At 42.2% G+C, this 18408-nt stretch overlaps 1 protein-coding gene across 1 annotated transcript in view; it reads left to right on the top strand.

The window, feature by feature from the left end:
• Positions 1-18408, top strand: part of CUBN (cubilin) — a 332666-nt gene that overhangs the window by 168134 nt on the left and 146124 nt on the right.

The following is an 18408-nucleotide window of genomic DNA, read 5'->3' as shown; positions in this document are numbered from 1 at the left end:
GCATATTTAGTGAATGTATTACTTATGGGTGTTTTTAACGTCAAATCATAAGAAACCAAACTATTAGCAACTTAAAATATAAGGACATTTATTTTTTACCTAAAAACAAATCAGGAAGTAGATAATCTCAAGATTTGTTTAGCAAGTCAGTTTCTGCTCTACCATGATTAGCATGTTGACTTTTCATTGTATGAAAGTATGAAGACTATGAAGAAGTCATGGTCAAAAATGGCTGCAGTGGTTTTTATCTGAATGTCCTACCTGAGTCTACCTCTGAAAAAAGGAAGAAGGAATAGTGTTAACTATTTCTGTTTTGTGTGTGTTACTTTTAATAAGGAAAGCAAATTTTCCATAAAAGCCCCCGATATATCATTAGCCAGAACTGACTACAAAAGAGATCCAGAAAGTATCATGGAATAGATTTATCATAAATCGTTTAGATCAATTATTATTAAGCCCCTGGGATTTTCACAGGATTCTGCTTCTCTTGAGACTAGGATATCTTGATTTGCTGCTTGAACGAATCCATATTCTGATAGAACAAGTTGGGAGACGGGAGTGTAGGAGAAGGAATATGGCTATGAATTGGGCAGATAACAAAAAAAGTTTCTGCTACTGAGATGGGAGAGTTTCCTTGACTCCTTCACAGGACTTGCGAAGGGGGTGGCTTATTTGCTTGGCTGCCTAGCTGAATTCAGGAGGGAGCACACAAACAGATGAATGCAGGAACCAGGGTGAACGAACCCTGGAACTGGCTAGTCCCTCCTCTCTGGTGGGAGCAGGCTCTGTGCATGGCCTGCACAGCGTCCAAACACGTTACAATGCTCTTTTAGCTCTGCTGTCTCGGAGAGGGTGTCTGCGACCCCCAGAGCCCCAAAGGGCATGTGTTACAATCAGTGCTCTTTTAGCATTTGCTGTTCATGGACAGCTAAGTGTTAACCAGTTCAGTGGAGGGTCAGGGTGACAGCCTTTTACATCCTGACCTCTTGGTACCCGAGTTCTTGTCTGGTGTCCAGGAAGAATCAGGTCACATGAACAAATTGAAGGGTGGTGAATGTGGAGAACTTTATTAAGACGTAGAAGTGGCTCTCTGCAGTAAGGGGAGCTTGAAAGGGGTTGGAGAAAGTGGGTTGCAGGAAGATAATCTTCCCCTGGAGTCTGGCCTTTCTCAGCTGAACTCCTCCCTGACCACAGTCTCCGATGTCCAGCTCCATCTTCTCCTCTTGACATTCAGACACTTCTGTCTTCTGTGTGTGTGTGTGTGTGTGTGTGTCTGCTGAGTCTGGGGCTTGGTGTTCTTATGGGCACCGGATGGGGGCAGGGAAAACCAAAAGGCAACATTTGGGTGGGAAAACAGGGATTGGTTTTCACTTTGAGAGGCAGATCCAGGCTTAAGGGTGGAGCACTCACCAGGGACCTCAACCTCTTCTACCAAGCATTTTCCTGCCTCCTGTCCCATCACTACTGCCAACACTTTTAAGGCATTCCTACCTGAAACTAATGCTTTGTGCTTAATATAAGAGTGAATGAAGTTTTATTTTGAAGTTTTCTTTTTTCTTTCTGTTTTTAAGTTTTTTGGCTACCTGATTTTCTTTTGTTATTATTATTATTATACTTTAAGTTCTGGGACACATGTGTAGAACCTGCAGGTTTGTTACATAGGTATACACATGCCATGGTGGTTTGCTGCACTCATCAACCTGTCATCTGCGTAATTTCTCCTAATGCTACCCCTCCCTTAGCTGCCCACCCAACAACAGGCCCTGGTGTGTGATGTTCCTCTCCCTGTGTCCGTGTGTTCTCATTGTTCAATTCCCACTTATGAGTGAGAATATGTGGTATTTGGTTTTTTGTTCCTGTTTTAATTTGCTAAGAATGATGGTTTCCAGCTTCATCCATGTCCCTGCAAAGTACATGAACTCATCCTTTTTTATGGCTACATAGTATTCCATGGTGTATATGTGCCACATTTTCTTTATCCATTGATGGGCATTTGGGTTGGTTCCAAGTCTTTGCTATTGTGAATAGTGCTGCAGTAAACATACGTGTGCATCTGTCTTCATAGTAGAATGATTTATAATCGTTTGGGTTAATACCCAGTAATGGGATTGCTGGTTCAAATGGTACTTCTGGTTCTAGATCCTTGAGGAATCGCCACACTGTCTTCCACAATGGTTGAGCTAATTTACACTCCCACAAACAGTGTAAAATCGTTCCTATTTCTCCACATCCTTGCCAGCATCTGTTGTTTCCTGACTTTTTAATGATCGCCATTCTAAGTGGCGTGAGATGGTATCTCATTGTGGTTTTGATTTGCATTTCTCTAAGGACCAATGATGGTAAGCTTTTTTTTCATGTGTTTGTTGGCTGCATAAATGTCTTCTTTTGAGAAGTGTCTGTTCGTATGCTTTGCCCACTTTTTGATGAGGTTGTTTATTTTTTTCTTGTGAATTTGTTTAAGTTCCTTGTAGATTCTGGATATTAGCCCTTTGTCAGATGGATAGATTACAAAATTTTTCTCCCATTCTGTAGATTGCCTGTTCACTCTGATGATAGTTTATTTTGCTATGCAGAAGCTCTTTAGTTTAATTAGATCCCATTTGTCAATTTTGGCTTTTGTTGCCATTGCTCTTAGTGTTTAAGTCATGAAGTCTTTGCCCATGCCTATGTCCTGAATGGTATTGCCTAGGTTTTCTTCTAGAGTTTTTATGATTTTAGGTCTTACATTTAAGTCTTTAATCCATCTTGAGTTAATTTTTGTATAAGGTGTAAGGAAGGGGTCCAGTTTCAGTTTTCTGCATATGGCTTGCCAGTTTTCCCAACACCATTTATTAAATAGGGAATCCTTTCCCCATTGCTTGTTTTTGTCAGGTTTGTCAAAGATCAAATAGTTGTAGATGTGTGGTGTTATTTCTGAGGCCTCTCTTCTGTTCCATTGATCTGTATATTTGTTTTGGTATCAGTACCATGCTGTTTTGGTTACTGTAGACTTATAGTATATGTTTGAAGTCAGGTAATGTGATGTCTCCAGCTTTGTTCTTTTTGCTTAGGATTGTCTTGGCTGTACAGGCTCTTTTTTGGTTCCACATGAAATTTAGAGGTTTTTTTTCTAATTTTGTAAAGAAAGTCAATGGTAGCTTGATGGGTATAGTATAGCATTGAATCTATAAATTACTTTGGGCAGTATGGCCATTTTCATGATATTGATTCTTCCTATCCATGAGCGTGGAATGTTTTTCCATTTGTTTGTGTCCTCTCTTATTTCCTTGAGCAGTGGTTTATAGTTCTCCTTGAAGAGGTCCTTCACGTCCCTTGCAAGTTGTATTCCTAGGTACTTTATTCTCTTTGTAGCAATTGTGAATGGGAGTTCACTCATGATTTGGCTCTCTGTTTGTCTATTACTGGTGTATAGGAATGCTTGTGATTTTTGCACATTGATTTTGTATCCTGAGACTTTGCTGAAGTTGCTTCTCAGCTTAAGTAGATTTTGGACTGAGACGATGGCATTTTCTAAATATACAATCATGTCATCTGCAAGCAGAGACAATTTGACTTCCTCTCTTTCTATTTGAATACATTTTATTTCTTTCTCTTGCCTGATTTCTCTGACCAGAACTTCCAATACTATGTTGAATAGGAGTGGTGAGAAAGGGCATCCTTGTCTTGTTCCAGGCTACCTGATTTTCTAACAAAAAGTTTTTCGTCTTTCATTTGTATATATCAACATTTCACTCAAATACAAACCAGATTCTCTTGATTACTGGATCTTTCTATTTTAGCTTCCTGATCGTTTCCTACACAAGTTCCAACTGGCTAGTTTCTTTCAAATTTAACTGAAGAAAACTCAAAGGTTGTTTTACATTTTTCCAAGTAGTCCATTTTAATGATATGATTTCATTATTATTTTACAAGACAAGGCTATTAATGAAAGTTAAGTTTATTTGTCACTGTATATTAACCATCCAAATGAGTCTTCAGAGTCTAAGTTGGCTAAACATCATGAAGACTGAAAGTGTAGAACATCCACCTACTCTCCTGACAAAGACCATTTCGAAATTTTGGATGACATTTACAAACATCTTTCTAAAAGTAGCCAGTGGATCATGAGGTAGTGTGAAGTTTCTGAGTGAATATCTGAGAGAGGTGTGAGTCCAGTCTTTGGGACCATTTTTGCCTGCAGGGCCTTTACTGATCCACAAAGGTTTAGCAGCTCTTCTGAGAGCCTCTCAGGACAAAGAGGACCAAAGTTTGATTCCAGAGCTTTGTTAGGGTGGCAGTCTTGGTAAGCCATTCGTGTCTTAGGTAAAATGAAAGGAAAACAGCCTTCATTGAGACTGCGTTTAATGTTTGAGTTACCTGAGTGAATCCCCAAACTCTGAAGCCATGAAATAATGAGAGTGAATCTTGTATTTCTTCTGCATCTAGGCACTGGACATCCAGCAAACACAATTTAAAATCTTCTTCAAAGAGAGATATTAGCATTCTGGACATCATTTCTACCTATAATTTTTCATGTATAATAGCCGATGAAATAAGAGAGTTCCCTGACCTCCCTTGCAGGACATGCAACAGGAGTGTGTCTCGTCTGTTCAGCTGCTGCATGTTCAAACCCCTTATGGGCAGGGGAGCATGCAGACAGGAGTGCAGGAACCAGGGCGACTGCTTTTGGACTCCAGATCCCGTGGTAGCATCTAGGGGTGGGTGCCTACAACTTCCAAAGCCCTAGCGGGCATGCTACAGTGCTCTTTCAGCTCTGCCATCCTCAGATGGCTTAAGTGTTAACTAGCTCAGTGTCCTCTTGGTAGCCGGCTTCTTGTTTGGTGTCCAGGAAGAATCAGGTCACACATGGACTTGAAGGATGGTGAATGCAGGGGTTTTATTGGATGATGGAGATGGCTCCCAGTGGGAAGGATAGGGAGCAGGAAAGGGGGTGAAATGGGATGATGATCCTCCCCCTGGAGTTCACTGTGCCACGGCTGATTTCTTGTTTGACTGAGCCTGGCTGCACTCCTCTCAATGTTCAGATGCTCCTTCTCTTCTCTCTTTCTCTGCTGTACTGCTCTTCTGCTCCTCTGCTCTTCTACTTATCTGCTCATCTGCTTGTCTACTTGTGAGGCCTGGGTTTAGGGGTTTATATAAGTACAGGATAGGGGAGTGTGGCAGGCCAAAAGGCAAACTTTGGGCATGGACACAGGAATGCCTGTTCCCATTTAGGGCCATGGGTTTCCAGGCTTGAGAGTGGGGCCTTTGCTGGGGAACTGCCCTCTTCTACCCAGTATTTCCCCGTATCCTGTGTGTATCACCAACACACTATCAAAGATAGTCATGTACATGAGGGGACACTATAACAAAAATGAGATGTGATATGAGTAAGAGACAACAGAAACAAATCCACTAATGTGCCAGATACTAAAGTTACCTGGCACACTTGCTAAACAACTGTGATTACTCAACTTATGGAAATAAAACTCAAACTGAGAACTTTCAGGAAGGAACTGCATGCTATAGAAAGTGACACTGCAATATGAAGAAGAACCAACTACAAATTTGAGAACTGATAAGTACCGTAGCTAAAATTAAGACCACAGCAGAAGGTTTTTTGGGGGGATTAGATAGAGATGAAGAGAGAAATAGTGACTAGAGAGAAATAGTGAACTGGAAGATAAGTCAAGAATCTACTCAGAAAAAAGTGTGGATGAAAAAAGGATGAAAAATATATGAGAGGTTAAGACACATAGAGGACACTCAGAAAATATATAACACACACTTAATTGGAGTCTTACAAGGAAAAGTGAGATATATGGAAAAGAAGCAAACTTTGAAGAGCTACTGACTAAAATTTTTCCAAAACTGGTGGAAGTCATCATTACAAAAAAAAAAATTAGAATCTCAAGGAACCCAAACAGCAAAGCAAGATAAATAGAATGACATACTTTTCTAAAAAAAAAAAATTAAATAACAAAGATAAAGAAAAAATGTTACAGTCAGCTAGAGGAGTAGGTAGGTGGGGAACAGACTGCTTCTTAGAAAGTAGAGACTAAATGCTGACTTTGCAACCAGCATTGGAAGCAAAAAAACATTTTTTTAAAGGCAATAGAGTGATATATTCAGTTTTTTTTTTTTTTTTTTTTTTTTTTTTTGAGACGGAGTCTCGCTCTGTCGCCCAGGCTGGAGTGCAGTGGCCGGATCTCAGCTCACTGCAAGCTCCGTCTCCCGGGTTCACGCCATTCTCCTGCCTCAGCCTCCCGAGTAGCTGGGACTACAGGCGCCCACCACCTCGCCCGGCTAGTTTTTTGTATTTTTTAGTAGAGACGGGGTTTCACCGTGTTAGCCAGGATGGTCTCGATCTCCTGACCTCGTGATCTGCCCGTCTCAGCCTCCCAAAGTGCTGGGATTACAGGCTTGAGCCACCGCACCCGGCCTATATTCAGTTTAAAGAAAAAAAAGTAACTATCAGCCAGGAACTCTATGCTCTCCTAAAATTCCTTTAAGAATGAAGGTGAGGCTATGTATGGCAGATCACGCCTGTAAACTCAGCCATTTGGGAGCATGAAGCAAGAGGATCAGTTGAGCCCTGGAGTTTGAGACCAGCCTGGGCAATGTAGTGAGACCCTGTCTATACAAAAGAGTTTAAAAATTAGCCAAGCATGATGGCACACACCTGTAGTCCCAGCTGCTTGGGAGGCTGAGGTGAAAGGATCACTTGAGGGTGGAAGGCAGGAGTTGCAATGAGCACAGATCTTGCCACTGCACTTCAGCCTAGGCAACAAGCAAGACCCTGTCTGTTAAAAAAAAAAAAAAATGAGGGGAATAAAGGTGAAATAAATATTGAAGCAAAAGAAGGGCCTTGCCCAGGCGCAGGGGCTCACGCCTGTAATCCCAGCACTTTGGGAGGCAGAGGCAGGCAGATCATGAGGTCAGGAGGTCGAGACGATCCTGGCCAACGTAGTGAAACCCCATCTCTACTAAAAATACAAAAATTAGCTGGGTGTGGTGGTACGTGTCTGTAATCCCAGCTACTCGGAAGGCTGAGGCATGAGAATCACTTGAACCCAGGAGGCGGAGGTTATAGTGAGCCGAGATTGTGCCACTCTGCACTCCAGCCTGGCGACACAGCGAGACTCTGTCTCAAAAAAAAAGAGGATCTTTAAGAGAAGTTTGAATGGACCAGAGACAAAACTACTCATAGTTTTGACTATGGTGGGCATTGCTCTACCACTTGCTTCCTGCCTCATCTGCATGGTGTTCTTTTCTTTGATACAGTGCATAACCCATGGAATTTAACATACAAAGTGTGTAACCAAACCAAAGCCTAGGTCAAAAGCATGCCAGCGTGGCTTGGTTTTTCCCTCTTGTGATCGCGAGGCGGGTTTTCCACCTACATGGGACACGAACACACAGACGAGGTTTTCTATGAACACTGCCATATTTCAGCATGCAGCTGGGCTTGGCTTAACAAAGCACAGCAGGAGGAAACAGACAGCAGGAATGAAACCTCAAATGTGATCTGGTATGAGGCATGGAGATGGAAAATAAACTCAAAACTAAGTGCTGGGAGGAGTTTGGGCTGGTGGATAAGGCAAAATATAAAATGTAAAAGTCCAAACAAGTTGTCAGAATCAGATAATACTGTATGAAGTACAGTTGACTCTTGAACAATGCTGGGATTAGGGTCGTTGGCCCCCTGCTCCCCTGCCGTGCAGTAAAAAATCTACATGCAACTTTCAAGTCCCCCAAATCCCCAAAACTTAACTACTAATACCTATGGTGGACAGGCTTACCATTAACATAAACAATGAACAGATATTTTATATGTCTTATATATTATATACTGTATTCTTACAACAAAGTAAGCTAGAGAAAATAAAACATTATCAAGAAAATTGTAAAGAAGATAAAATATATTTACTATTTATTAAGTGGAAGTTGATCATCATAAAAGTCTTCATCCTCATTCTCTTCACATTGAGTGGGCTAGAGAGGAAGAGGGAGGGGGCGCTGGTCTTGCTGTCTCAGGGGAGGCAGAGACAGAAGAAAATCTGTGATTAAGTGGACCCAGGCAGTTCAAACCTGTGTCGTTCCAGAGTTAACTATAGTTGGAAAATCCCAGCCAGTGGGCAGAAGAGACATTAGAAGCAAATACCTCTAAGCACCCAGGCAAGACATTAAAATAAAAAGTGAGCTACACTGATAGTGTGAGTCAGCATTGTGCCTCAGCTAAGAAATCCAGCTCTGATATAGGGTGGATCTGGGGTTGAGCCTGGACTTTGTGATTTTCTAACAGCGTTCTTTGGAAGAAAGTTCATCTTTCAGCTTCAGTTTCCTTAATGGAAATAGGGGTAATAAGAGGACCTGGGTCAGATTTATTGTTAGGTATTTGAGATAATATAGATGACCTGCTTGCTGTCACATGGGAAGTTCTCCACTTGTGCTAGCCATTATGATGCTGCTGCTGATGAGTGTTTTGGGGGAGGTTAATTCAATGAGGACTGGAAGAAGAGGCAGCATGGAATGCTAGGAGCAGAAATGAACTTAGAATTCAGAGTCAGACATGAATGCCCGTGTTTATCACAGCATTGTCCACAATAGCAAAGACATGGAATCAACCTAGATGCCCATCAATGGTGGATGGGACAAAGAAAACGTGGTACATATACACCAGGGAATATGACATAGCCACAAAAATGAATAAGATCATGTCCTTTTCAGCAACACGGATAGATCTGGAGGCCATAATCCTAAGTGAAGTAACACAGGAACAGAAAACTAAATACTGCATGTTCTCACTTAGAAGTGGGAGCTAAACACTGAGTACATATGGACACAAGGGAACAACAGGCACCAGGGCCTACTTGAGGTTGGAAGCTGGGAGGAGGGAGAGGACTGAAAACTACCTATCACATTCTGTGCTTATTACCTGGGTGACAAAAGAGTCTGTACACCAAACCCCCATGATGGCAATTTACCTGTATAGCAAACCTGCACATGGACCCTTGAACCTAAAATGAAAGTTTTTTAAAAAAAGAAGTCAGGGTCAGGACTTGCCATCTGTGATTCTGGTCCTCAAGCTCTTAAGTAGAAGAGCCTACTTTTGAATCTTTCTCACAGTAGAGCACCTAGGATTTAGCATGCCTTGGACTTAGTGCTGTGGAATCGTTGTGAAAATGGCCGGCATAATTCATCTGGGCCTGGAAGCCAGGGAAGCTTTCACACTGGAGGTGACATTTAAGTGGCAGAGGCTCACCAGTAGAGATGCAGCAGTGAGGCCAGGAGGGGAGGCCGCAAGGGAAGGATGGGTAAATGGTACACACACATTTGGGAATAAAAAAGGAGAGTGTTGTCCCTGGAGTGTGAACAAATGCTGGGGAGCATCTGGAGACCAATGGGCTCCAGAAGACATCTGAGTTCTCTTCTGCTCCAGTTAAGAATTTGAAATTATCCTATAGGTAGTGTGGAGTCAGTGAAAATTTTCTGTAAAACGGGAATAACATACTCAGAGCTGTATTTTATAATGACAACAGGCAGCAGTGTGTGAAGAATGGGTTGGCAGAGAAAAAGAAAGATGGTAGCACATCTGTTTGGGAAGCAATGGAAAAAACTTGGATCAGAGGTGATAAGGTCTCATAGTAGGCAGTGGTCTTGGGACACATGGAGAGTGCAGAGACACGTGAAGAACTGTCATGGTGGCTGTCACTAGACTTAGAGGCTAATTACATGGTAGTGGGTGGGGCTGGTGATAGAGATGGGGGAGGGAAGGCTATTTGCTTGAAGAATGAGTGAATGGCCAGGAGTGATGGCTCATACCTGTAACTCCAGCACTTTGGGAGGCCAAGACAGGAGGATTGTTTGAGCTTAGGAGTTTGACGCCGGCCTGGACCCCATCTCTGCAAAAAATGAAAAAATAATTAGCCAGGCAAAGTGGCATATACCTGTATTCCCAGTGACTTGGGAGGCTGAGGTGGGAGGATGGCTTGAGTATGGGAGGTTGAGGCTGCAGTAAGCTGTGATCACACCACTGTACTCCAGCCTGGGTGACAGCACAACCCTGTTTCAAAAAAAAAAAAAAAAAAAAAAAAAGGGTGGGTGAATGATGAGGCCATTAACTGGGTAAAGGGAGTAGATGGTAATGAGTTTGACTTGTAAACTTTTGGGTTTAAATATTATATAGTTTGACATAAGAGTTCAGTGCTTGGGATAGAATCTGAGCTGGACATATACAATTGAGGATGATTTCTGTATATCTGGGTGGTTATTAAAGTTGTGGGAATAGGTATGATCACTTTTAGGAGTATTTTATCAAGAGAAAGGGGCCAAGCCAACTCTTGGGGAAAGACTGCCATGTAAGGGGCGGATGAAGGATCAGAGGAGAGGAGGCTGAGGAGGTGCGCTGAGTGCTTGGCAGAGAACCAGAAGAGAGTGGTAGCATTCAAACCACGAGGGAAGCTGAATTTCTTTTTTTTTTTTTTGAGACGGAGTCTCGCTCTGTCGCCCGGGCTGGAGTGCAGTGGCCGGATCTCAGCTCACTGCAAGCTCCGCCTCCCGGGTTTACGCCATTCTCCTGCTTCAGCCTCCGGAGTAGCTGGGACTACAGGCGCCCGCCACCTCGCCCGGCTAGATTTTTGTATTTTTTTAGTAGAGACGGGGTTTCACCGTGTTAGCCAGGATGGTCTCGGTCTCCTGACCTCGTGATCCGCCCGTCTCGGCCGAAGCTGAATTTCAAAGGTAGGTGATCAAAGGTATCAAATCCCATGCAGGATACCAACGAGCGTGAGGACTGCAACAACCCCCTGAATTCCGTCTTTAATAAACTGCAAAGAGCAGGACTGGGATGGGGGGTGGTAGAAGACTCAAGGTCACAGTGCTTAGGAGGTGTAGGAGTTTCTGAGCTTTTCCCCAAAGTTACGGAAATGAGTAGCATAAGGAGAAAATGGGCAGTAACCAATGGGTTAACCAAAATCAGCGGAGAGTTGGTTTTTTAAAAACCTAATGGAGAAATTTAAGTTGTGTCAAGAGGGAAGGGTGCTGGTGGAAAAAGAGCAGCTGAATGTAAGAGCCAGGCGAACAATAGAGAAAATCATGTTTTCAGGACAGAGATACCAAGAAGCGCCAGATTTGTTCTATTAATTTCATATTTTTTAGAACAAGAAATTGAAACACATGGCTTAGCACAAGATCTTTCTGATTTATAAATTCATTATGTTAAAAATTGCATAAATTGTATACAAACTAAGTCTTTTTTTCTTGGATGATTTATAAATCAACTTTACAAAAAGATAGCCAAGTTTTAAAAAGAAAACAATACTGTCTAGGTAAGTTGGGGTGGAGATCTGCTGTATATTTGCCAAATGGAACCACTTAAGGGGACAGGAGGTCTGCAGAGGTTTGGAACCAGACCAGGCAATGCCCTGGCAAGGCTGGAAGCTTGGCTTGCAGTTATAGTTAGTTGTCCAGGGATTCATGAAGGCCGGCATTGAAGCACCAGCCCTCTATCTTTACAGCCAGACGGACACTGGACGTGAAACGGACCTCAAAGTCCAATATCTTACATAATATCTCTGCAGTCTCAGTTCATACAAAGCCAATCATTCATTTTGGAGACATAAAAGTTAATGTCCTGGTCCTGTTGCTTAGACAGAGTTATTAGCAAAGAGAAAAATATTCAGTCGCCAGTGATGCTATTAGATAATGTTGGGATTCAGGAGATTTTTAATAGAGCTCAAGTGTGCTCTTTAAATACCAATGAAAATTATGCTGGAATAGGACCAGCCATCCTGTTTTTTCAAAACTTCTATAACAATTTGGGTTGTTAGAAGAAGAAATAGTAATTTAGCTGTATGTTAAATGTGATTTAACATATGGTTAACTGTCATAAACATATAGATACATAGAATGTTAAGGTTGGAAGAAGAAAGCTTAGAGTTCGTTTGCTGTTGTCTCCTAATTTTTTAAAAAAGACATTGAGGTGGAGTTGGGGCAGTGCAAAAAATAAAAATAAAAATAAATTTAAAAAGGTAAAAAGATACTGAGATCCAGAAATGTCAGGGTCAAGGTTAGGTAGAAATTAACAGCAGGATCAACACTAAAACGAAAGCCTTATGCTTCCTACGAGGTGAATAAGTATTTTGATAAAATATAAAAATTGCAGTTATGTACAGGAAACTGAATGGCAGACTGGAAAAATAGAGGGAGAAAATAAACTTAGGGTCAGGCTGGAGCCACTTTGACTTTTTTTTTTTTTTTTGAGATGGAGTTTCACTCTTGTTGCCCAGGCTGGAGTGCAAAGTGAGATGGCTGGAGCGCCATCTCAGCTCATTGCAACCTCTACCTCCCAGGTTCAAGCAGTTCTCCTGCCTCAGCCTCCCAAGTAGCTGGGATTACAGGCATGTGCCACCATGCCCGGCTAGTTTTTTGTGTTTTTAGTAGAGACGGAGTTTTACCATGTTGGCCAGGCTGGTTTTGAACTTCTGACCTCAGGTGATCCACCTGCCTCGGCCTCCGATTACAGGCGTGAATGCTGGGATTACAGGTGTGAGCCACTGTGCCCAGCCCACTTTGACTTCTGTATCCAATGAACCCAGCCTTCATTTGTCAATATAAGGAAAAGTGTTAAGAATTCAAATATGAAATGGAAAGTGTCCTTGCTTTGAAGTCAGGAGGTCAGGGTTTCCTTCATTACTTTGCTCTTTGGTGCCAAATATGTACCAGACACTGCCAGGCACTTGTTTCTGGACATGGCACCACCCCTCACTCTCTTCATGGCTTGGGGTTCTTAGTTTGCTTATTTATAAAATCAGGTGCCTGGGGAACACAAGCAGAAAGAAGAAAACTAAGGAGGAGGATTCAGTTAGGAGTTGCATTTGTGGGTAAGAAAAGGAGGACAAGATGGCGGATGAAATGGCCACTAAGGGCCCAGTGACGTCAGTGGTGGTTTCATCCTCAAAGTTGAAGTCAGCCTCAGGCAGCCACCAGGTTTCACATGACCTCTGGGCCACAAGACTATCCCCATACTCTTCTGGGAATACAATAGAAAGCTCTTCTTAGAGTAGGTCTAGTCCCCATAGGTTCCAAATGGAGGCAAGCTAAGCCCACAGGTAACAGTCTTGATGTTGTGGAAACAAAGGCAAAATTCACCAAGTAGAAGAAACAAATGAACATTTCAAAATGGAACTGTAGACTGGGCACGGTGGCTCAGGCCTGTAATCCCAGCACTTTTAGGAGGCCGAGGCAAGTGGATCACGATGTCAAGAGATCAAGACCATCCTGGCCAACATGGTGAAATCCTGTCTCTACTAAAAATACAAAAATTAGTTGGGCGTGGTGGCAGGCACGTGTAGTCCCAGCTACTTGGGAGGCTAAGGCAGGAGAATCACTTGAACCCAGGAGGCGGGGGTTGCAGTGAGCTGAGATCATGCCACTGCACTCCAGCTTGGCGACAGAACAAGACTCTGTCTAAAAAAAAAAGAAGTGGAACAGTAATACACAGCCTCCATCCTCTTTCATAGAGCCCACAGCAGTAGTCTTTAGATCTCCAAAGCACCAATCTTTTTGATGCATGAATTGTTACTAGATGCATGACTGAATACATGAATTTTTGTCATCTCTACTCCTGCAATGATCAGTGCTTTGGTAGAAAATCTCAGAGGACACCATGGGGAACGTGCTGTACTGAGTTCACTCCCTGGCACGGTTATTGATATACAGTCTTCTTGTTGTGAGCCACGTGAGGACTTAGGTAATATCACAGAAGTGCATTTTCTAGAATTGCATGCTGCTATAATGAAAAAAGGGAAAAACTGAACTTGTTGACTTCTCTTGAAATGGTAATGGCGTCGTGGGGAGCTAATCAGGAAGCTGGACTTGCAGGCAGGTTTCAACACATTTGGTAATATATTTGCACTTTCTGCTCAGTCACCTTCGACTGTCTGGTGTAATTAACCTTGGGTTCTCCTCAATGACACATCAGGAGTATTTTTTGCTAAGGAAGCTGTGGGACCCATTGGCTGGGGATGGCCTTGTCTGGTCAGCACGCAAGTGGCTTCATTACGTTTCCTTTCACGAAGGCTGAGTGTTAAAGTGACCTCTGAGTGACAGTTTAATTGCTTAATTAGAGCCTTTCTTCTAAGTCTTAGATTCATGTAGCTCTGCAAGCTCTTATTGATCTCCTAGAAAGGCTGCTTGTAGCTCAGTGTGAGAGCAGGAGGAGGGAAGTCCGTTTAGCAGCAGCAGCTGGCCCCTGGAGATTCCTGACCTCTGCTTCCAGCATCATCTACTCAGCTCATTGGAATGTCTGCCTTGTGAGAATCAGCAAGGAGCAGCTCAAAGCAAGCCGACCATGGTCCAGGTCCTGCCTCTCATTTGGAGGAAACACAAACAAGGGCTAACAGAGCCTGGTACCAAAAAGAAAAAGCAAAAGCAATGTGATTAGTAACTTCTGAAGCTTTTTGTGGCTATCTAAGATAAAGAAAGAAAAGTCTGATGTGATCTGGAAAAAAAAAAAAAAAAATCCCTGTGTTCCCACCCAAAGCTGCAGTGTCTGTTGTTGTTCCATTATTTGACAATAAAATGCAGGGCGGAACAGGGCAGATACCTAACGCAGTATCCTCTTTTGTTTTATTTTTGTAATACACCACCCATGATGTGTTTCCTTTTAAAACACTGATCGTTTCCAAAGCAGAGCAAACAGACACAGGAATAATAGAATTCGGTGTTTCAAAGAGATGATGGAAACAATTCTTCTTTAAATATTTACTGTTTTACAAATAAATCCAAGACAGAAACCAGTCTCTCTCTCTCCCCTCCTCTTCCTCTCTGCCTGTCTCTCTTTTCCTCTCTCTCTCCCTGTCTTTCTGTCCCTCTTTCTTTCCCTCTTCCTCTCTCTCCCTTTCTTCTTCTTTCCCTCTCTCTCTCCCTCTGTCTCTCCTTCTTTCTCTCTCCCTCTGTCTCTCCTTCTCTCTCTCTCCATCCTTCTCATCTTTCCCTCTCTTTGTTCCTCTCTCTCCCTGTCTCTCTTTCTCTCTCTCCTCCCTCTATCCCTCTCTCTCTGTCTCTTTCTTCCCCCCCTCCTTCACTCCCCACCACAGGAATTTTTGTTTCCATCTGATACTTGAGGATGATCTTTTTCAAACGTTTGTCTTGTGACTTGCATTTGTTAATATGCTTAGCTTCTTTGCATCCTGGTGTGGGTGCTGTAGTAACAACCAAATGCTGAGCCAGTGTTTTGCATCTGCAAGACGAAGGAAGAGTTGAGTTGAAGCCACAGCTCTCAATCTGTGGACACGGGTTTGGTTTGGCTTGGTTCCCATTTCAGCTCAGACTCTCCTTAAATGTTTATTTGTAAAAGTAAAATGAGCATCTTGGATTTCTTCTCATATCAACATTTCCAGGAATCTTGGAGTCAGTGCTTGCAAGAACTGCAAATTTTTAGAGTTTATAGTCTCTTGTAAAACATGAAGACTGAGTGGGAGAGTGTAGAACAAAGAAATAGGGGTGAACACATCGTGACATGAGATGTGGGGCTGTAAATTGAACTAACTATTGAATTTCCAAGGGGCATAACTGGAAAAAAATCAGTGACAAAGGAAACTGATGCTTCCTCCTTCCTCAGCCCCAAGAAAAGATGCTGTAATGAGTAATATTTTCATTTCCTTCCGCACTCACATTTATGACTGTAACAGCTTGTATAATTTCCTGAGGGATTTCCCTCCCTATCACTTAGTGTTTCCTCTATTTTGGAGAAGTTCATATTCCAAAGCGGGAATTTCATTAGCAGCTACGCCTGCCATATTATAGCATATGAAAATGCCTCATGGACTCTTGATCCTCCAAATGGACTTTGCACCTCCATGTGAATTCTCTCTCCTGTGCCCTAAATGTCTTCTCCTTCACCACATTTTTGCACCCTATTAAGCTCAAAGGCAATCCAGGGCTTGAGACATATGTTACTATCTGGAGTTAAAAATGTAGCAAAGTGGGACTGGTGCAGTGGCTCATGCCTGTAATCCCAGCACTTTGAAAGGCCGAGGTGGGTGGATCATTTGAGGTCAAGAGTTCAAGACCAGCCTGGCCAACATGGTGAGACTCTGTCTCTACTAAAAATACAAAATTTAGCTGGACGTACTGATGTGTGCCTGTAATCCCAGCTACTTCGGAGGCTGAGGCATGAGAATTGATTGAACCTGGAAGACAGAGACTGCAGTAGCTGAGATTGCACCACTGTACTCCATCCTGGGCTACAGAGTAAGACTCTGTCTCAAACAAACAAAAAAGTAAAAAGGGTCCAGGTGAGAAAGAGGCCACACTAGACCAGAGAATGGCGGTTGGACCAGAGAAGGACAAGGAGGAGATTCATATCTGAATCCTGGAATAGAATCACGTTTATGTGGCAACGATAGAAGTTCTGGGTTTATTTATTGACCCCACACACTGCGCTCTTTGTTACCCATTCTGCTAAGTGAGCCATGCTGGGAATCCCATGCACGTTCAGTGGAATGGAATGCAAGACAGATGCCAACCACTCGGAAAGCCACGGGAGCCTAATACAAGACTTTCTCAAATGCTACTGAGGATGCTTGATTGCAGGTTGAGATACAAAGGAGGAGGGACTCCCACCCTATTTCCAGAGCTGCCATGGTCATCTTTCTTGGAGACTGTGACTATCTTACTTAGCTTCACAGAATCATGGTCTCTCAATATTCTAACTGAATGAATACAACTTGATTTCACCTTTTCTCTAGGTTTATCATAATTGGTCGGTTGTCAGACAGATGGGGTTTGTATATTGGCTCTGCACTACTAAGCCTGTGATTGGGCAAGTCATGTATGTTTTCGGAGGCTCAGTTTTCCCTGCTGCAAAGTAGAACTGTAAGAATTGAATGTAAACAAATGTATTGAAAGTACCTATCAGTGTCTGGTTCAGATAAGTATTAGGTGCTATTCCTAATTTTTCTATTACAATGACTCCTGCTTCTATTACTATTAACACTATGTTAAAGATCTTAAGTAATCTTTAAAAAAAATTTTCTCTCTGAGCAAGATGAAACTTAGTAAACGAGAAGATAAAAAATCCAGTAGAAAAAAAATTCTCCCTTCCTACTTTCCAACAATCTCAGGGAATATATTCCTGTTTTTTGTTTTTTGTTTTAGAAATAAAAATACAGATATTACTGAGGAAGCTACAATTCATTTTTCCCCATCAGTCATGAGGGGTGCAAATGATGACTGACATTTCAGTCAGGTGGTCATGAGTCATTTAATCACTTCAGAGTTTTGATTACAGCAGAGAGGGGCAGCTGCTGAAGCACTCTGCCTCACGTCCATGTCAATCACGTGATCTTTAGTTCTTAAGCAAAGCATTCGTGATTACTGGTCTTTATGTCGTGCAATTTAAAAATGTATGCTTGGCTTCACTTTTGTATTTGATGTTACATTTTAGAAAGTGCACACTGTGCACTGGCAGTTGTTTTGAGACTGAATGGAAGGAAGACACAAATGTAAGGCAGGGGAAATTTCAGGCTGTCATAGTGGCCTAGGCAAGATGTAATGAGGCCCCACTCCAAGACACCAGAGAGGGATGTGGGTGAAGTAGAGGGAAAGAGCCAAGCGATACATCGACAGAGAGATGGCAGAACATGCTTATCCATTACATGTAGCAGGGATGGGGGATTCCCAAAATGGTCTGGCCATTGGGTACATGCTTCTGGCATTTACTGAGGCAAGAAATGTAGGTAAAGGAGAAATGAGAGGGATGGGAAGAGGGCTTCAGTTTGAGACACTGATTTTCAGGGTTTGTGGAACATAGAAGAGATGATGTCTACGATACAGTTGGCTATATGAGCCTAGGGCTTAGGGGAGAGGACTGGAGTACAGTTATAGATATTAGGCAACGAACAGATGCTTTGGAGATCTTAAAACAGAAGCCACATCCATTAAACTTGATACATTCCTGGCGGCAGCAAGGGGATAGATTAACTGGCATTAGTAGCCATCTGGCTTGGGTACTGTGGTGTTCTTACATGAATAGTGCCCTTTCATGTCTGTATGTAATCGCTTATGCATCTGAGTGATGAAACACTAAAACACTTTTGATATAGATTTTATTTTTAAATCTTACATGCTCCTCGTATTAAATTTGTAGAATACAGAAAAGAAGAAATAAGAAATTAATGCCGTCCTTAGTATTAGAATATAGATACAAACTATTGAAATTTTGGTTTATTTCCCTCACAAACACACAAATACAAATATATACACTCACTCATGTACACACAAACATGCATAGTTAAGATAATATTATATATAATTTTATATCCTGCCTTTTTCACTTCATATTATTTGAATAGTTTTTAAAATAGTTTCTTTGGCTAGTCAATCAAATGGACGTGCTATAATTCAGTTAGCCACAGGTTTATT

The sequence above is a fragment of the Trachypithecus francoisi genome, unplaced genomic scaffold (assembly GCF_009764315.1).
Source record: "Trachypithecus francoisi isolate TF-2019V2 unplaced genomic scaffold, Tfra_2.0 Lachesis_group9, whole genome shotgun sequence".
NCBI lineage: Eukaryota > Metazoa > Chordata > Mammalia > Primates > Cercopithecidae > Trachypithecus > Trachypithecus francoisi.
This window is presented reverse-complemented; position numbering and strand designations above follow the sequence as displayed.